Below are 18,108 nucleotides of genomic sequence, written 5' to 3' on the forward strand. Positions count from 1 at the left end.
CAAACGATACCTTAATGTCGAAGGTTATATTGGGATAAATACCATCATTGGGTCAATTTTCTTTTATTCTCTTTGGAGTTTTATAAAGGAATAAACAATGCAAAGATAAACTAGAGATCAGATGTGGATCCGAAGATTTAGTATATTAATATGTTTCATAAGTTGGAATACCAAACCAACTGAACCGTAGATCAAAAGTTTTATTTTACTAAAACTACAAATATTTTTCACATTTTTTATAGAAATTTACCAAGTAATAGAACATTCCATTAAATTATGGAATATTCTGTCCAAAAGGATAAAGCACTGAAGGTCAGGAGTAAATCAAAATCTTTGAAGCTTTTAGGCTTACCTATTTGGAAAACACTGTACGCTTCAGATAGTAAAACGGCAAACCTAAATCAAACACACTTATTTATGGAGCCATTTTGTATGATGCTAATTTTACAGACTCGAATCTTTTTATCGCCTAGCAGAACCACCTGCAACACCACTTGAATTCACCACAGACTTGTTCATAGTTGGACAATCCTATAGATCTGAGGGATGCATCTAATCCATGATCGTTGTCAACCTAATAGACTAGGTGGTTTTGAATAGATTGATATGTCCGACGTTTTCAAAGGAGCAAATAACGCGGAATTCAAACCCCCCAGCCCCAAAAAAAATGTTGTGGATCCATGGAGAGAATCGAATATGGAATGGCTACAGTTACTCTAGATAGGAGTGTCGACATAAGTCTACTTAGGGTTAGAAAAAAAATAAAGTAGCAATACCAAAAGAAAAATAATTGTTGCAAATGGAATCAACGAGCAAATTCGGTTTTAAGGAATCAACGCATGCAAAATTCAGCTAATTTGGCCTAATGAAATTGCACTTAGCTTAAGAAAGGTGTCAAGCACAGTATAATCAAGCTGAATCCATTAAATTACAAAATAACGATAATTTGACCAAGAGAAATCTAATTTCTGTATATGAACGTTCGATGGCTACTCTTTCCTGAGACCATTTGTTCGCGAGTCTAACAATTTTAGTGAAGATAACTCCCCATAGCCCCTGCATCCTGCATATGATCAGCAAGCAAAAAGAATGATTTAGGAATAAGCTATTCCTAGTTATTCCTGGTATAGGTACAACTCTAATTTTGCTTTTGGATAAAAATTGGGTTATTCTCTAGAATAGGGAAAATAGTGTTTCAAAGTTAGATTGAAATAATGACAATAAGAGTAATTATAGTTCTAAAATAATAATATTTTTCTAATTAATTAACATAAAAATATTAATGAAATAATAATTTAACTTATTTAACCACAAAATAGTGGTGGGAAGGGTGACACAGTTTTGTCTCTTTCATCCGCCATTCACACATGAGGCATATTATAAATTTGAGCTTGTTCTACTTATATGAGAGTTAATTTGTTGAAATTTACTATCCTATTGCTCTTTCAGTTGGACATCTATTTTTTAGTTAGATTGATGAGAATGTATCTTGGTTATTTGATGAATTACATTTTGCTGTCCTGTTAGTTCAGCTTGCCATTGTATGGTGCTGTATTTGAGTTAGTTTGGTAAGTATACAGGCTAGTTATTTGTTCAGTTTGCTGTTATTTCCATCGCCGCTTGCTATAACCACCCGCACATTCTCTCTAATTTTGTCCTGTGACTCACAGCTTGGCTTATGAGATGATGAAAGGGATCACATTAACCATTAAAATTGTAGGAGTAAAAATGAGCAGTGCTATTTGTAGAAGTACTAACTGCTTTCTTGTTAAACTCTTCCTCATTTCTTGTTAAAAACCTCCAAAGTGTATTTTCTGCTTTTGAAAATAACTTTCAAGCATAGCAAGTGCTCCAAACTTTTTCATTTGTCAAATATTTATTGGTTGCTGCTTCTGAAAGTCAAAGCAGAAGCTAGGCCAAACGGGTACTAGGCACCGATTTGATCCGGTCCGTTTTTGCAGTGTCTTTTATGGCATTGTTTGCTAGATTGAGAAAGGTTGGTCTAGTGCCCATTTGGCGTAGTGTGAGACCTAAATTCTACCTTTGCTTTCAGCTGCAGGAACCTGTACCAGAACATTTAGAAAGAAAAATTTGGAGCTTATTCTTTGGTTAGAAACTTATGATATTTTTAGCGCAAAAACTTCAATTGGAGCTTTTTCTTTATCATGCAAAGGTAAGCTTCGTGGGAGTTTAACAGATATGTGGAGTCTAAGAATGTGAAACTGGGATCTCTTCGGGATGCTTTCCGTGTGATGCCCTTTAAGTTTGTGAAATTCAAAAATGTGAATTTGGATTTGCAATTATAAATGGAAAAGCTATAGGAGAGTTTTTCTGGAAAAAACTAGTAGTTGTTACTTTCTAACTTCTAAGATATGTGGGCACTAAAAATGTTGAATTGAGATTCCCTTGAGTGGGTGAAATGTCATTATACCTGTCATAGAAAGATTATTATTGTTTCTTTTTTGAGGCAGCGTCATATGAAGTTAATTCGAGTTCTATAATGGAGGTAGGGTGGATTCATCACCCTTAGATTATATTGTGTTATATGTCAGGTTTGAGGTTTTACAAAGAATCATTTACTTATGTCAATATTTACAAATATCAATTTCACTATAGAGGACATTGATTTGTAAGAGTTCCATTTTTTTGTTTACACTAGGGAGGACTATTGTCATGTTTAAAAACTAGATCTATGTTTGAGTTTGGTGAGATTACATGCTAATTATCTGCTAAATCGTATTGTGTTGTCGTGCTAGCTCAGTATGCCATCCTAAACATCTATTTATCAGTTAGTTTGCTTAGTTTGTACGTTGGTTATTTGTTGAATCTTATTACTGTATTGTTAGTTTGGTTTGCCATACTAACATTTTTCTTTCTAGATTGAGGAGTGCATATGCTAGTAGTCTGCGTAAGTTTACAAGAATCACTTCAGACATCCTCTAATTGGCAAGTAGTGTTCCTTTATAATCGTTACTGATCCAATTTGGTCTATTTTTGCAGTGTCATTTATGGCATTATTTTCTAGATTGATGTAGGTTGGTCTAGTGCCTATTCAGTGTAATGGTGAAACCTAAATTTTGCCTCCGCTTTCAGCCATAGCAATCTCTACTAGGACATTATCCCCAAAAAAAGGGCTTTTCCTCATTTACCTTTTGAGTACTATTCAAAAATTTCAAATATGTCTACAAATTATCAAAATACCCATCTATACCCCAAATTCCATTAGTAATTCCTAGCTGTTTGGGGATATTTGAACGGATTTGTGGAAATCAACAAGGGCATTTTGGTCAACCAGGGGTATATTAGATATTTTTGAAGTTTTAGAGGGTATATTAGATAATATCCCTTTTCTCTACTTTAAATTCATTCGTGTTAAACCCATTTAAAATATTAAATTTCACACATACACCTATTAGGAAATTATATTCAAAATTCCGTGAACAGAAATACTAATCCTAGCCGGAGAAGCTATTAGGCAATTTTGTGGAAAAAGCTAGTCCTTATGACTTCTGAGGATATGCGAACAATAAAAATGTCGATTGGGATACACTTCATAGGTGAAATGTCAATACTGCTGATCATAGAAAGATTGTTATTGTTAGTCTTTTTTTGTGCATGCTTCATACGAAGTTAGTTTGAGTTGTACACTGCAAGGTTGGGTGCTCCTTTGCTGATTTTGATGCAGATGAACAAGTTTTTCAGATTTGCAATTGTGGCTGGAGTGTCGTTTGCATGAAAGAAATAGATAATTGGTAGTGTTGATCGAGGACAGCTAGTATTGAACAAATCACGCAGTATAATGGACTCAAGATTTTTAAGTTACAAATTATGAATTCAAATTTGAAATCAAATCCTATTGTAAAGTTATGGATTTAAATTTGTATTGGAGTTTTAAATTCAACCCGTCATTAAATTTTAATTCAAAGTTCAAATTTGTGTTCAGAGGAATTTAATTTTATGTTTTTAATTGTCTATTTGTTTTCCAAATTCAGTTTGCCATCCTACACGTCAATTTTTTGTTAGTTTGATGAGTATATCGGCCAATTATTTGCCTAATCTTGTATTGCTCCGTATATTTCAGCTTATCATCCTAGACATCTCTTTTTTAGTTAGTTTGATGACTGTATATGCTGGTGATTCATTAAATCTAGCTATACTGTCGTTCAGTATGCCATCCTAGACATTATTTTCAATTAATAGTGAGTTAGCTTAATGAAAATATGCTCTTCTTATTTGTTATATGCTGTCTCGCTATTTTTTTTCTCAACTTAGTTTTTTATAGCAAACCTCTAATTGTGATTAAGATATACATGCTAATTATGTGGTAATCTGATCTTTGTCTTTCTTCTCTTCACCCATAGTAAATTTCTAATTTCATCAATGCTATTAAAAATCAAATATTGCCAGTTTAATTCATTTTCATTATTATTTTTAACCTCTCCTGAATATTTGATTATGTTGAATTCATTTAAGAGAACTGTTTTGCATGTGCAGGGAAACATACAGCTAATATTTTCTATTATTTGTTGGTAGTTGAGACTATTTCTGTGCATTCGCTATGGGAAAGCTCGCAGGTGATCAATGACTTAGCTAAAGTTTGGCTTGATGCTTAAGTTTGACTGGGCTTGAAATCATGTTTCAAGTTTCGTTTGCAATACTCAAGGTATATACTCTATAATTCCTAGCATTTTGAAATGTATGATTTTTATAGTGAAAATGTCTCTAACTATGATGAATTGGAAAAGGATTAGCTGCTTCCCTTATTGTAGAGTAAGGTGATCGCTCAGTGTATTTAGTTTTGTAGATCTCCAAAATGTTTATATGGAGACAAAATGACAGATGGATTGGTATGGTAAAGTTTGTTTAATCAAAAGGGTTAGCTAACCATGACACATCTGCGATCACCATTACATGAAGATTGTGAACATTGCAATATGGGTTCGGTTCTTAGAGTATAATGTTCAAATGATCTGTTTGTTCAGCTTTTTTGCATATGCTAATATCTACTAAGGGCATTGCAGTTATTATTAACCTATCGTTGATTAAAATGTTTGGCCATTTTTATATTTGCTTATGCAATGTCATGTACCGCCAAATTTTTTTTGTTTGGCGAAGAGTGACCCCAATATGTTCCATTGTCAAAATTCAGCAATAGATGGAATACTAGTCTTGAGGAGGGCTTGAGATTTTCTTTTTCATTGTCAAAGTATGCGAGTTATTTGGACTGTAGCAAGTGGCAACACATGAAGTGGCTGGTAACTTGAACATTGAGATGACAGCAAGTGAAAGTCAAAATATCTCACTTGCCGTCTTGAATAATGACATTTGCTATGTTTGAGGCGTCAGTTAACTTGCTCAATTAACTATTTCTAAATATGCCTGTCTTGGAGATAATTTGTAGCTTGACTCTTAATTTTGATTACTATATCTATATGTTACTCGAGAAGCTAGAGGTAGAGTTTCTTATATGAAGCCTCTAATGTTTTTGTCCTTTGATCATGTCGGCTCTGCTTATTTGATATGAGTTTTGAGTCCCTAAAGTTAATTTTACTTGTGTCTGTTGAAATTGTGAAACTGGTTTGTGGATGTATCTGTTAGCATGTTCTTTTCTTTAGGTTTACTCGCTCTATTAATCTATTCCAATTCTCCTAGATTTAAACTTTCAGTACGTTTAATGAATATATGCATTATAATGGGCTGAATCATATCATGTTGTCCACTCAGTTCATTTTGCTAGTATGATGGGATGCATGGCACAACTTCTGTCTGCATTCGCCATATGTGCGCGAGATACTCTGTGGCCGTTTTAAGAATGTTAGTATCATATTAGATATAAATTAGATTTCAAACAATTACTTATTTGATAAACGTATGTTAAAGGGTATCAAAGTAGACGTTGTGTTCTGCCTATGCCATAAATTTGCGCTGTTTGGTAATTTTTGTTTTTTCTGTCATGTTTTGCTCCGCATCATCTTTTTCTGTCATGTTTTGCTCCGCATCACCAAAGATAAAATAGTTGTAGCTTTGCTTTGCATTTGTTTTCTTAGTAGTGCAATCAAGTATCAGGGTCCATTTGGTTCAGTTATTCAAGTTAGTGTATGATTCGAGTCTCAATTTGATAAATTTATTTATGAGTTCATGGAATTACAACTGTGCTTAGTATGTCTTAATAGTCATGCTCATAATTTCAGTTTAGTGGATTTTTTTACCAATGTAATGGTATTACTTGCTATTTAGTTGGTGCATTGTGTTAGGTTATGTTTGTCAATTAAAAGACTTGGAAAAAGAGAGGTATCTGACCCTCTTCAACTGCTTTTAGTTTGCATTTTGCAGAGTCATATGAGTGATTTATATTGCTTAGGAGAATCTACATGTAAAAGTGCAATCATTTTGGTGGGTAATGTTGGATGGAGTTCGAGTACTATGTTTCTTCATTTTGCACTCATTAAATTTCACAGAATGGTTTTTTTTCTTTTTTTGGTTTGTATTGGAAAGAATTGCAACTATATCATACTTTTATTGTTGTTTTAGTGCAGTTGTAAAGCCCTGTAAAAGCTGGGACTTTGGCTTCTGGTGCTACTATCACTGATATTTCACCTGTTGTGTGATCTTTGGTCATCTTTTCGTTGTTCCTCCCGCTAATCCGCTATATCATGCTAACAGCCTAATTAGTATACACCCATAAAAAAAAAAATTTACTTCAACGGTGCTTAATCCTGGGGATACCCTTTCGAGTTTTCAAAAAGAGGCCCAAATTTCGTGCTTGGGCTTTTCTTATTTGACAAATGGCCCAAAGACCTCTCTCGCGATCTCTGCCGACTCCTCCCCCCTCGCGCCTCCTCGATTGCGCCGCCCTCCGTTCGAGTCCCAAGGAGATGGAGATAGATTGGCCACCGATGGACGGCGGCCCCTTCTGCAGCCGCGCAACTGCGGTCCCGACTACGGCGAGGATGGTTCGTGAGGGTGCCCATGGAGCACTTTGGGAAGACGGTCAGGGCGAACCAACGGTGCACGGAGGAGGAGGTCTCAGCTGTCCTCTCCGGCGTGGAGCTGGCCTCAGCCGACGACTCCATGTCCACGGAGGACGCTGTTACCCACCTCACCTCCTGCCTCCAGGTGCTCGCCGTCGACGTCTAAGGAAGATCAAGAACCCCCTCGGGCCCCTGCCGGAGCACGGCCGGATTCAGTTCCATCAGTTCCATTGACTCAACATCAAGAACGACTCCCGACTCGAGGGCCTCATCAAGATGTCAGATCCGGTGAGCTCCTCGCCTTCCTTCTCTCTCTCTCTCTCTCTCTCTCTCTCTCTCTCTCTCTCTCTCTCTCATTTGCTGCCCGGCCGACAGGTCACCTCGTGATCCCTTTTCTCTCCTCTTTCTCCGGATGTCTACAGCGACAAGATCAAGCACCTCCTCGAGCCCCCGCCAGAGCACGGCCGGATCCAGTTCCACCAACTCAACATCAAGAACGACTACCGACTCAAGGGCCATCAAGATGTTGGATCTGGTAAGCTCCTCGCCTTCTTTCCTCCTTCCTCTTTCTCCGGATTCATTCTTATTTGCTTCCTCACCCAATTTAATATTTTTACAAAAGTCACTTTGTACTTAAAAATGCATTTTCATTCATCACGTTCATATGCTCTTAAAGCATAATTTTTCAATAATAAAAATAAAACTTGGCTGAATACTAGTTTATAAGTTCAAGCGTGCCATGCAGCAATCGTGATCTAGCGTTGGCTTAAAGATTAGTTGAGAAAAAGAAAGCACGACCAAAACTAAATTACATATATCGGGTATAATGATAATAATTAATAATAATAATATGTAATATGTAATAAGGTAACGAAACATAAAAATATCATACTTCACACAACAAGTGCAAAAAATAAAACAAGCAACCAAAAAATTTTATCCATTTGAACTTGCTTTGGACATTGTCATGTTTCATATTGGGTTTGAATATATCTACCATATTAACTGGTATTCGATCCACGCATATAGGCTTGCATAACGAAAGGCAATTTGATTTTACTTGCCAAAGACGACAAGATACAAAACTTGACATGGACAAACTGCGAGGTGTGGATTTTTATAGTGCCAATCAGTAATGCAATTAGCCATTTGTGAAGTGTGAAAAGTTACGTAGATGACATGAATATTGAGAAGAGTCTTTTATCGACTCGGGTATATACCATTGTGTAGGCGCTAAGTTGGCATTTTGATGAACCTAGTTTTGCTTTGCATTTGTTTTCTTAGTAGTGCAATCAAGTATCAGGGTCCATTTGGTTTAGTTATTTGAGTTAGTGTATGATTCGAGTCTCAATTTGATAAATTTATTTATGAGTTCATGTGATTAAGTTGAATTATTAAGGGAATTACAACTGTGCTTAGTATGTCTTAATAGTCAAGCTCATAATTTCAGTTTAGCGCATATTTTAACCAACATAATGGTATTACTTGCTATTTAGTTGGTGCATTGTGTTTGGTTATATTTGTCAATTAAAAGACATGGAAAAAGAGAGGTATTTGACCCTCTTCAACTGCTTTTAGTTTGCATTTTGCAGAGTCATATGAGTGATTTATATTGCTTAGGAGAATCTACATGTAAAAGTGCAATCATTTTGGTGGGTAATGTTGGATGGATTTCGAGTACTATGTTTCTTCATTTTGCACTCATTAAATTTCACAGAATGGTTTTTTTTTCTTTTCTTTGTTTGTATTGGAAAGAATCGCAACTATATCATACTTTTATTGCTGTTTTAGTGCAGTTGTAAAGCACTCTAAAAGCTGGGACTTTGGCTTCTGGTGCTATTGTCACTGATATTTCACCTGTTGTGTGATCTTTGCTCATCTTTTCGTGTTCCTCCCGCTAATCCGCTATATCATGCTAACATCCTAATTAGTATAATATATTTTGGGTTTTGATATATTTAAATAGAACAAAGAAATAGCCATGCATTCCAGGATCTTAAAACCCTAAATCCTAAACCCTAAACCCTAAACCCTAAAACCCTAAAACCCTAAGCCCCAAGCCCCAAGCCCCAAGCCCCAAGCCCTAAGCCCCAGCCCCAAGCCCTATTCTTCAACTTTCATTCTTTTCATTATATTCAAAAATGATTTTTTGTGAAATATAATTAGTTTTAATCAATTTTCTGTCGTATAATAGCAAAATAATTTAGTGAATAGAAATACTAATCCTCATGCATTAATTCAACATACCAAAGGTTTTCCTAAACATCGATTAAAGTAGAATTCATGGATAAGTTTCGCCTTATAAAACCTAATATCATACAAATATTAGTAAGTACATAGTACCACATCACTAATCAAATAAACCTAGAGAAAGTGACATCCAAGAGAAAGCCGTGATCTACTTTAAACTGATGACCTGCTTTAAACTATGTTACCTATATTTCTCCACTTGCGAGGTGTATGGGACTACTATTGGGAGCTTTCTCCCAAAGGATCACCCTTTGCTACAGGTGATATTGCCCTCTTTATTTTTTGTTTGCAATTGTTTCTCAAACTTTTCCGTTATGCTCTTATCTGCACAAAACGATGAAAATACGAAAAAAAAAAATCAAAAAGTCAAGTTGGCTAGTTTTCATTCCCCCATTTTCTCGTGATAACTAAAAAAAAAATTGAAACTTGCAAGAGCAGTTGCACATTTGTAATGGTGTTGTAGAGTTACGTGATTCCGCAATAATGTATGTTTGGTGTTTGAATGTGTATTTAAGCTGGTCCTTGATCCTAGTCCTAGTGCTAGCTTCTAACATAGTTTAAAGTGGGTCATCAGTTTAAAGTAGGTCACTATTTTCTCTTGGATAGAGATAGTGTCACTTTCGCTATGGTTACTTGATTAGTCATGTGGTACTATGTCTTTACTGTTGGTGATAAAATTTTCTCTCTAAATAAAGCTGTGGATTTTTTTGTTCATGAACTGAATAGGTTCAATAGTAAATTTGATCAACGACAAAATGTTTCTAACAAAATTATTATATATTTCACACTAGGAAGAATATATGAAAGTTGATTAGACCAATTGCTTCTCTAGAGGAGCATAGTTCACATGTTCAAGAATTTGATTGATGATATGTTAATTATGTTATCATCCAAAAGCATGATCATGAGTTCTAGGACAATTGAGATAATAAAAAATTGTTTTCAATGGATATTTTCACCTAGCTATTGAGGACTCCAATAAATTGAATTTGAGGATGAAATTTACTTTGGGATTGGTAGGTGACCTACAATGTGATAACATGTAGTTGATAATCGACTTCTTTTCAAGTTGAACTATAGGATTATTTGATTGGCCCAAATATGTGTGTTTGACTATACATTGAATCAAGTGATATTGCGGCATAATATTCCGTGCAAATTTGTGTTGAGAAAATTTGTATGATATTAGGTTTTATAAGTAGAAGGTTATCCATGAATTCTACTTTAATCGATGTTTAGAAGAACCTTTAGTATGTTGAATTAATGCACAAGGATTAGATTTCTATTCGCAGAATTTTTAATATAATTTCCTAATAAGTGTATGTGTGTTTGAGGATGCATTAATAAATATTTTTATTCTAGGGATAATCCACTATTCTAGGATATAGAGAAATAAAAGAAATTTTGTGTTTGATTTGATATTTTTTTTATATTGCCAAGATTGCTCGCCTATATATATCTCATATATAGAATATTTAATATATGTACGATAATGCATATAAAAATAATATATTTCATAAAATATAAAATAATTAAAATATTATATAAATTATATTATAACATATAATATAAATTTATTAAAGCAATAAAGATAAGAATATATCATACAATATAAATTTATTAAAGCAATAAAGATAATAATAGTAGCACAAATAGATGTTGCATTACTAATCATCATCATAGTAATAATAAGATATTTTAATTTTATATTATTATTATTATAAGATACTTATTATTAATTTATTATGTACCTCCGGATTGCTTTTTGATGACGTGAGTGTGATAAATGTATGTTTTAAGTATTCTTATAAATTTTATTTATACGCTTGATGTATTTGGACTAAAATTTATGATTTTTATGAAATTGGAATGATTTTGGGCATCTTGTATGAAGATATGAAATTGGAATGATTAATGAAATTCGAATGATTTTTATATATATATTTTTTAATTTTTATGAAATTGGAATGATTTTATCAATTTTTGAGAAAGCACCCTCAAGTTCCGCACAAACCGAACGTGGTTTCTCTTGGTCATGAGTCATTTTTCGAAAATTACTTCTGGTTTCCAAATATCTCCCCGGCTCCTTCATATATGTTTTTGGAATTCCATTTCAGTCCTATCTTAAATCATCTTCTCACGTGCTTTATTTTCTCCCAAACTTCCAATTTGGATTTCTCCTTTGAATTGCTTGGATTTGCTTGAAGTTTGGCAAGATCTATTTGATTCATGGATGCCCTAGTTTTGATGTTTTAAGGTTTGAAACTTGATTTCATAATTTTTTGAGACTTATTGTTGATATTGCAAATTTCTTTGAGATTTATGTTGGCTATTGCATTTAGATGCTGTTTTGAACTTTGTATTAGACAAAACAACATACAAATGGAAATTGATTGAATTTGTACATCTTGGAAGAATTTTGGTTATAATGTTTTGGGGGTTTATGACACGATTGTAATTTAATAAAGTGGTATGTAGCTCTTTCTTATGGTGCAGAATAGTTTTATAACCTTGAATACTCTTAGGCTTCGTTTGGTTTAGGAATAAACCAGGGACAACGAATCCTTGTTATTCCGTCAAACAGTGTAAAAAATGACAAGAATATCTATTTCGGTCAAACTGGTTTATTTTAGGTAATCCTAGAATAACCCGAAAACATCTATTCCACCTTTTTTGAGGAATAGGGCTATTCTCATGCTATAGTTAAGCCTATTAAAGGTAATTAAAGTAATATAAAAGTATGGTTATATTATATATATATATATATATATATATATAGAGCTAGGCTCCTATGCGTTCGAAAGTACGGGAGGCCCCGTGCTTGTAAGTTGTTTTTGATGATGGGACATCCGATTCGGCGATCGGTTCCGTTAAACTTGATCTACGCTATTGGAACTATCTAGAAACCAAATTTCATAATTTTTTGATTTCGTTTGTCTAGTGAACGAGTAGCCTCAAAATGAACGGCTGAAAATGAAAATCTCATAAAAAACAGTGATAAAGGATTCAAATTTTAAATCGGAAGTATTGATCTTGCTATTGATGTTAAGTAGAATTTTCTATTAAATTTTATCTATTATTTGAATATTCTACACGTAAACTTGAAAACGGAGATATCAACATTAAAAATTATTGATTTTGAATCATTTCGATCATCTAGGTAAATGATATCAAAAAATCGCAAAATTATTTTCTTGAGACTCAATACACTAGATCAAGTCTACGGAGCCGATCGTCAATTCGGAAATTCCATCATCGAAAACGGCTCAGGGGACAGAGGCCTCCGTGCTCCTGAGAGCACAGCAGCCCTTTGCTCTATATATATATATATTGTTTTATAATATATTAAAATATCTTATAATATGATTAATAATAATATTACTTTTATAAATTTATATTTTATGATATTTATGATATTGTATTATCTTTCTTTTATAAATTTATATTTATATGTTATCCTATATATACGATATAATATAAAATATATCATATAAGGTAATGAATTGATTAAATATAAAATGTTCTAAAATATATAGTCTTTAATTATTTATATATATTATTTTTGAAGTATTTTTATATAACATTATTGAAGTATGTTATGTAATAATATTGAAGTATAATAATATAATAATATGATTATAATTGTAGTATATATAATATTTTAATTATATTGCATTTTAGAAAACATATTACTTTTATGTGCATTGTACATATATTAACTATTCTAGATATGAGAGATATAGATAAGGGCAAACTTTATATTTTTAAAAATTTTAATCCACCTTTTGTACTATTCTTCATTTTTTTTAAATAAAATTACCGAACACAAAATTTCTTTTGTCCCTCTATATCCTAGAATAACAGGATCTCCCAAGAATAAAAATATGTATTCCTTAAAACACTGTTCCGTTACCAAATGCAGCCTTAGTTGTATAGTAAATAAATCAACCAAGCATGAATGCTCTTTGAATGATCTAGGCACTTAGCCCTTGTTTGGTTGGGGGTTAAGGGGTGGAATAACCCCTTAACCTCCATTTTATCCCCAAGCACCCCAAAAAATGGGTGGGGTTAGCTAACCCCACCTAACCCCATCTCAAATAAATTATTCCGGGTTAGCTAATCCCACCTAACCCCACCAAACTCCAACCAAACACTATTTTCTATTCATAATAACCCACTATCTTTCTTATCATACCTACTCCAACCAATCATTATCCTTCTTTATCAATCATTATCTTCTTATCCCATCTACTCCAACCAAACACTATTTTTCATTATTCTAGACTAACTCCAACCCCCAACCAAACACAAAAAAATTTTAACCCATTTTAACCCTGAACTTAACCCTATCTCTGGAATAGCTACTTTTTCCTTAACCCCGAACCAAACGGAGGCTAAGCCTGAACTTAACCCTATCTCTGGAATAGCTACTTTTTCCTTAACCCCGAACCAAACGGAGGCTTAAGGTTTTTCTTTTTTTGTAAGTTTCCTCTCTTATCTGATATTTTTCATTTTTGGTAATCAGAGCACTAAATTAACAAATTAACTGATATTGTGCTGATAATATGCTACGTGTTTCTACATATCATCCTTGGCGGCCTTGCAATTTTTTTATTATGGAGTTTAGAAGTAACCAAGCATGAATGCTCTTTGAATGATCTAGGGTTTTTCTTTTTTTGTAAGTTTCCTCTCTTATCTGATATTTTTCATTTTTGGTAATCGGAGCACTAAATTAACAAACTAACTGATATTGTGCCGATAATATGCTACCTGTTTCTACATATCATCCTTGGCGGCCTTGCAATTTTTAAATTATGGAGTTTAGAAGTAGAAACCACATGGCGCATCACGAAGATAAGTTTGTTTTTTTTTTTGGTTTTAAGTGGAATGTGCCTTCAGAGAGTTCATATCTTTGGAATTAGGAGGTACATCCTAGAATTATATATATTGAAACTTGAAGAGGCCAGCTGGCCCAAGCCTGAGCTTGGTCCAATATCTAAAACTCAGGTTTTCTGGTTGATCTTTTGCATGGTAATTTTGCAAAACTGCCTCATATTGGTTTGCTTTTTGAGCCAGGGAGGTTTGAAACAGATGTATCCTGGTTTAATTTTGTTCATATACTGGTTAAAATTTGGAGATGGAAACTTTTAGGTCTCTTGTCCAGCATCTAGCTTTTGCCTGGGCTTCCAATGCTTGCCGTGATAACAAAGTTGTATTTCTACATTCATTGCATTGGTTAGAATTTTATTAATATTGCATGTGCCAAAAATGCATGAATCTCCATTCTATTCTGAGCTAACGGAGCAACTATAAACCACCAAATAGTGGTGGTAAGGGTGGCACAGATTAGTCTCTTTCATCCATCATTTGCACATGAGGCATGTTATAAATTTGAGCTTGTTCTACTCATATGACAGTTAATTTGTTGAAATTTACTATCCTATTGCTCTTTCACTTGGACATCTATTTTTTGAGTTAGATTGATGAGAATGTATCCTGGTTATTTGATGAATTACATTTTGCTGTTCTGTTAGTTCAACTTGTCATTGTATGGTGCTGTATTTGAGTTAGTTTGGTAAGTATACATGCTAGTTATTTGTCGAGTTTTTTTTCCAAATCCTGCTAGTTCGTTCTGCTATACTAGACATCATTGTTTGAATTAGATTAATGAGTCCATATCATGCTTATCTGCTGAATCTTGTTTTGCTGTCTTGCTAGTTCTGACATCTAATTTTCTGTTAGTTAGAGTATATATGCCGGGAATTTGTCGAATCTTGTGTTTCTCTCCTGGTAGCTCAGTTTGTCATCCTGGACATCTCTTTATTTTGGAGTTAGATTGATGATTATGTATACTGGTGGTTTGTTGAATCTAACTATGCCGCCCTTCAGTATGCTATCCTAGACACTTTCTTTCAATTAGTCTCTGTTCCTCTCTCGCCATTCAGTTTGCTATCCTGTGCATGTACTTCGAGTTAGTTTGCTCATATGTGCTGGTTATCTGTGCATGTACTTCGAGTTAGTTTGCTCATATGTGCTGGTTATCTGCTGAAAACCAACTCAATCTCGACCCTTTATCCTCCGGCCTATACCATTGTGATAATGTAAGCCCACAAAAAGAGAGCTAGTAACATTGGGAAGGGTGGCATGGATTTGAACTGTTGTGTCGACCATGCTGTACATAAATTTATCTTTTAGCCTTGTGCTCAATCGACTCATATCATTGTTGAATTGCTAAATCTCCTTTTACCGTCCTTCTAGGTTTTCATTGTAGACATCTATGTTTGAGCTGGATTGATGAGCATATAATCTAGTTATTTGCTAATCTTATTTTGCTATTCCTGTTTGCGACTCTAGACATCTATTCATCTATGCAAGTTATTTTGCTGTTATTTGCCTAGACATCCATGTTTGAGTTTGGTGAGATTACATGCTAATTATCTGCTAAATCTTATTGTGTTGTCGTGCTAGTTCAGTATGCCATCCTAGACATCTATTTATCAGTTAGTTTGCTGAGTTTGTACGTTGGTTATTTGTTGAATCTTATTACTGTATTGTTAGTTTGGTTTGCTGGTTTGCCATCCTAACATTTTTCTTTCCAGATAGAGTAGTTCATATGCTAGTAGTCTGCTGAATATTTTTGGCTGTCTTCTTAGTTTAAAACCCTAAACCCTAACTTGCAATGCTCTAAAGTCTTAAACTCGCAAACCTAATGCCCTAAAAGGCTAAAACTCTTAAGAGAAGATTAACTGAATGCCCCTCTAATGAGTTATAATTGCACAGATGCCATCTTGAATTTTGAAGTATCACATATGCTCTTCTAACTTGTAGCAAAACTAACCTTTTTTTCAAAAATGTCCATTGAGGATTTCACTAGACCTACTTGGATAAGCCATGACCGACTTAAGAGGGCTAGCTGTTTTAAAAAATAGGTCTTACCAGACCGGGCTGCCTACAAAGGTTACGCCACAAATACAAAATTTTCCATCCTCTTTCTTTACCCTTTTGCCTCTACATTCGTACGTTCATTAGGGCAGTTGAGTCTGCTTATTTGAAAGCAATCTTGTCAAAATCTTCAACAAATCTAGAAGCACTGCATCGAGTTTGATCTTCTCCACGCTCTTTCAAAAAATATCTCCCCCAACCCATCATTTGTCTTAGATAATTGGCGGAAGATTCTCGTTTTCAAGACCTTGTTAGTTCTAGGGATTTTGAGAGCCCAAACAGTTGAATTTTGAGAGCCTGAACAGTGCACCAGTACCTCCTTGACAGGACTGTTCATGAATCCTTTCGACTTTTTTATTATTTAAATCTTTTTGGAAGTAATTGAATTTATAGTTTTTAATCAATATGTGAATTCAAGTATGGACTCTCAATGTTTAATCAATTTTAATCAATTTAAAAATTTAGCCCGTATGAAGAGACAAATGAGTGAGAGAGAGTTGGCCAATGTGGCCAAGTGGGAGATTGTTACCATATGGTGTGTCCACATTGGCGGGTTATGATTAAACTCGATCCACATAAGATGTGGATCATGATTTATCCTAATAAGTTTAGGATAAGTATAAAACTTATATGTTTCTTATTAGTTAAGAAACATATCTTATAATGGATATTTATTATATGTTAATAAATATCTCAATCCTTATCCTAATCTATATGAGATTCAGGATATTTAGGGGTTCCGTTATTCTATATATACGCCCCCGTTTTCTCCCGTAGGAACGACGGAAAAAGAATACGATCTAATTCGAGAATTCACAAAAATCTTCCTACTTCTCTCTCTTCTTCCTCTCTGGGATTTCCACCTACGTTCCCGGGGTTTTAGGGTGTGGACATAGGAGAGGACTCTGGTAGCCCTCTTCGATTGGCATCCGTGACGTAAGGCAATCCGTTCCGTGACGTAAGGCGTACGCGTGGAAGAAGACGAGAAACGTGTGAGATCCAAAAGCATCGAGACAAGGACGATTCAAGAAGGCTTGTAAAACGAGCAACCCGATCCGATTTCGGTTCCCGGATACGTTGGCTATCCGGTTTGTAAGTTTCCGCTGCCTATTATTTCTAACAAATAGGGCAAATGAATTAAAATAAGGGGACCAAACCTATGCATTAGGGGCCCAAAGGTCGATTTCAATAAAATGGGCCGGCACGCTTGGCCCAGAGACTAATGGAACAACCAACGAGCCACCATGATTAATTTTGACATGGGCCTTACTCATACTACTATTGAAAAGATTGAATTCCTTAATGGACTGAAAATACCATGATCCAAGTACNTTTTGTACTGTATGCTTATCCTAAGCTGTTTTGTAATGTTTGCTTGTCCTGCCATATTCTTCTATGTGTAACTAGTAACATAAATCTATGATGTTTTAAAGTGCGTGTTGTGCCATAAATTTGTGTTGTTTTGTAATCTTTGTTTTTCCTGTCATGTTCTTCTATGTACAAATAGTGTCCAATCTGTTGAATGCCGTGGACACTTGGATAAATGTATAATGTAAGAGTTGATAGCTATTATTATTGAGGTAAGGATAGTTATCAGTAGTGCCATATAACTTGCTTCATTCACTCAATGATATTGTCTTTCAGGGAAATGCCATAAAAATAAGCTAGAACTAAAGTAAAAGCTAGAAAAGAAAGTGAGGTGGAAACTAATTCGTTTCTTTTTGCCTCTGATTACTAAAGGCCAATTTGCATAAAAAATCCGCTAGTTTTGGGCTTTTGCAAAATCGGGCCACCATTTTCGTTTTTGCAAATTCGGTTCGCTTTTTCAAAAAAGATGACCAAATTATCCTTATTTCAAAATGCATAAGAAATACATGCATTAATTGTCTTAAAAAATATAGCTGACAAATTATTACAGTTACTTTTTCTTGGAAAATGAAATTCT

At 34.3% G+C, this 18,108-nt stretch overlaps 1 long non-coding RNA gene across 3 annotated transcripts; it reads left to right on the forward strand.

Annotated features, from left to right (window-relative positions):
* Window positions 2,097-8,703, forward strand: LOC109710808. 3 transcript variants are annotated; one of them, XR_002216445.1, is made up of 3 exons: window positions 2,097-4,663; window positions 6,532-7,259; window positions 7,347-8,703. It is a non-coding gene; the product is annotated as an uncharacterized LOC109710808 (long non-coding RNA). The 3 variants fall into 3 exon arrangements; XR_002216443.1 differs by having other exon boundaries at window positions 2,098-4,663; window positions 6,537-7,259; XR_002216447.1 differs by having other exon boundaries at window positions 2,098-4,663; window positions 6,537-7,259; window positions 7,394-8,703.

Source organism: Ananas comosus, linkage group 1 (assembly GCF_001540865.1).
Source record: "Ananas comosus cultivar F153 linkage group 1, ASM154086v1, whole genome shotgun sequence".
Lineage (NCBI taxonomy): Eukaryota > Viridiplantae > Streptophyta > Magnoliopsida > Poales > Bromeliaceae > Ananas > Ananas comosus.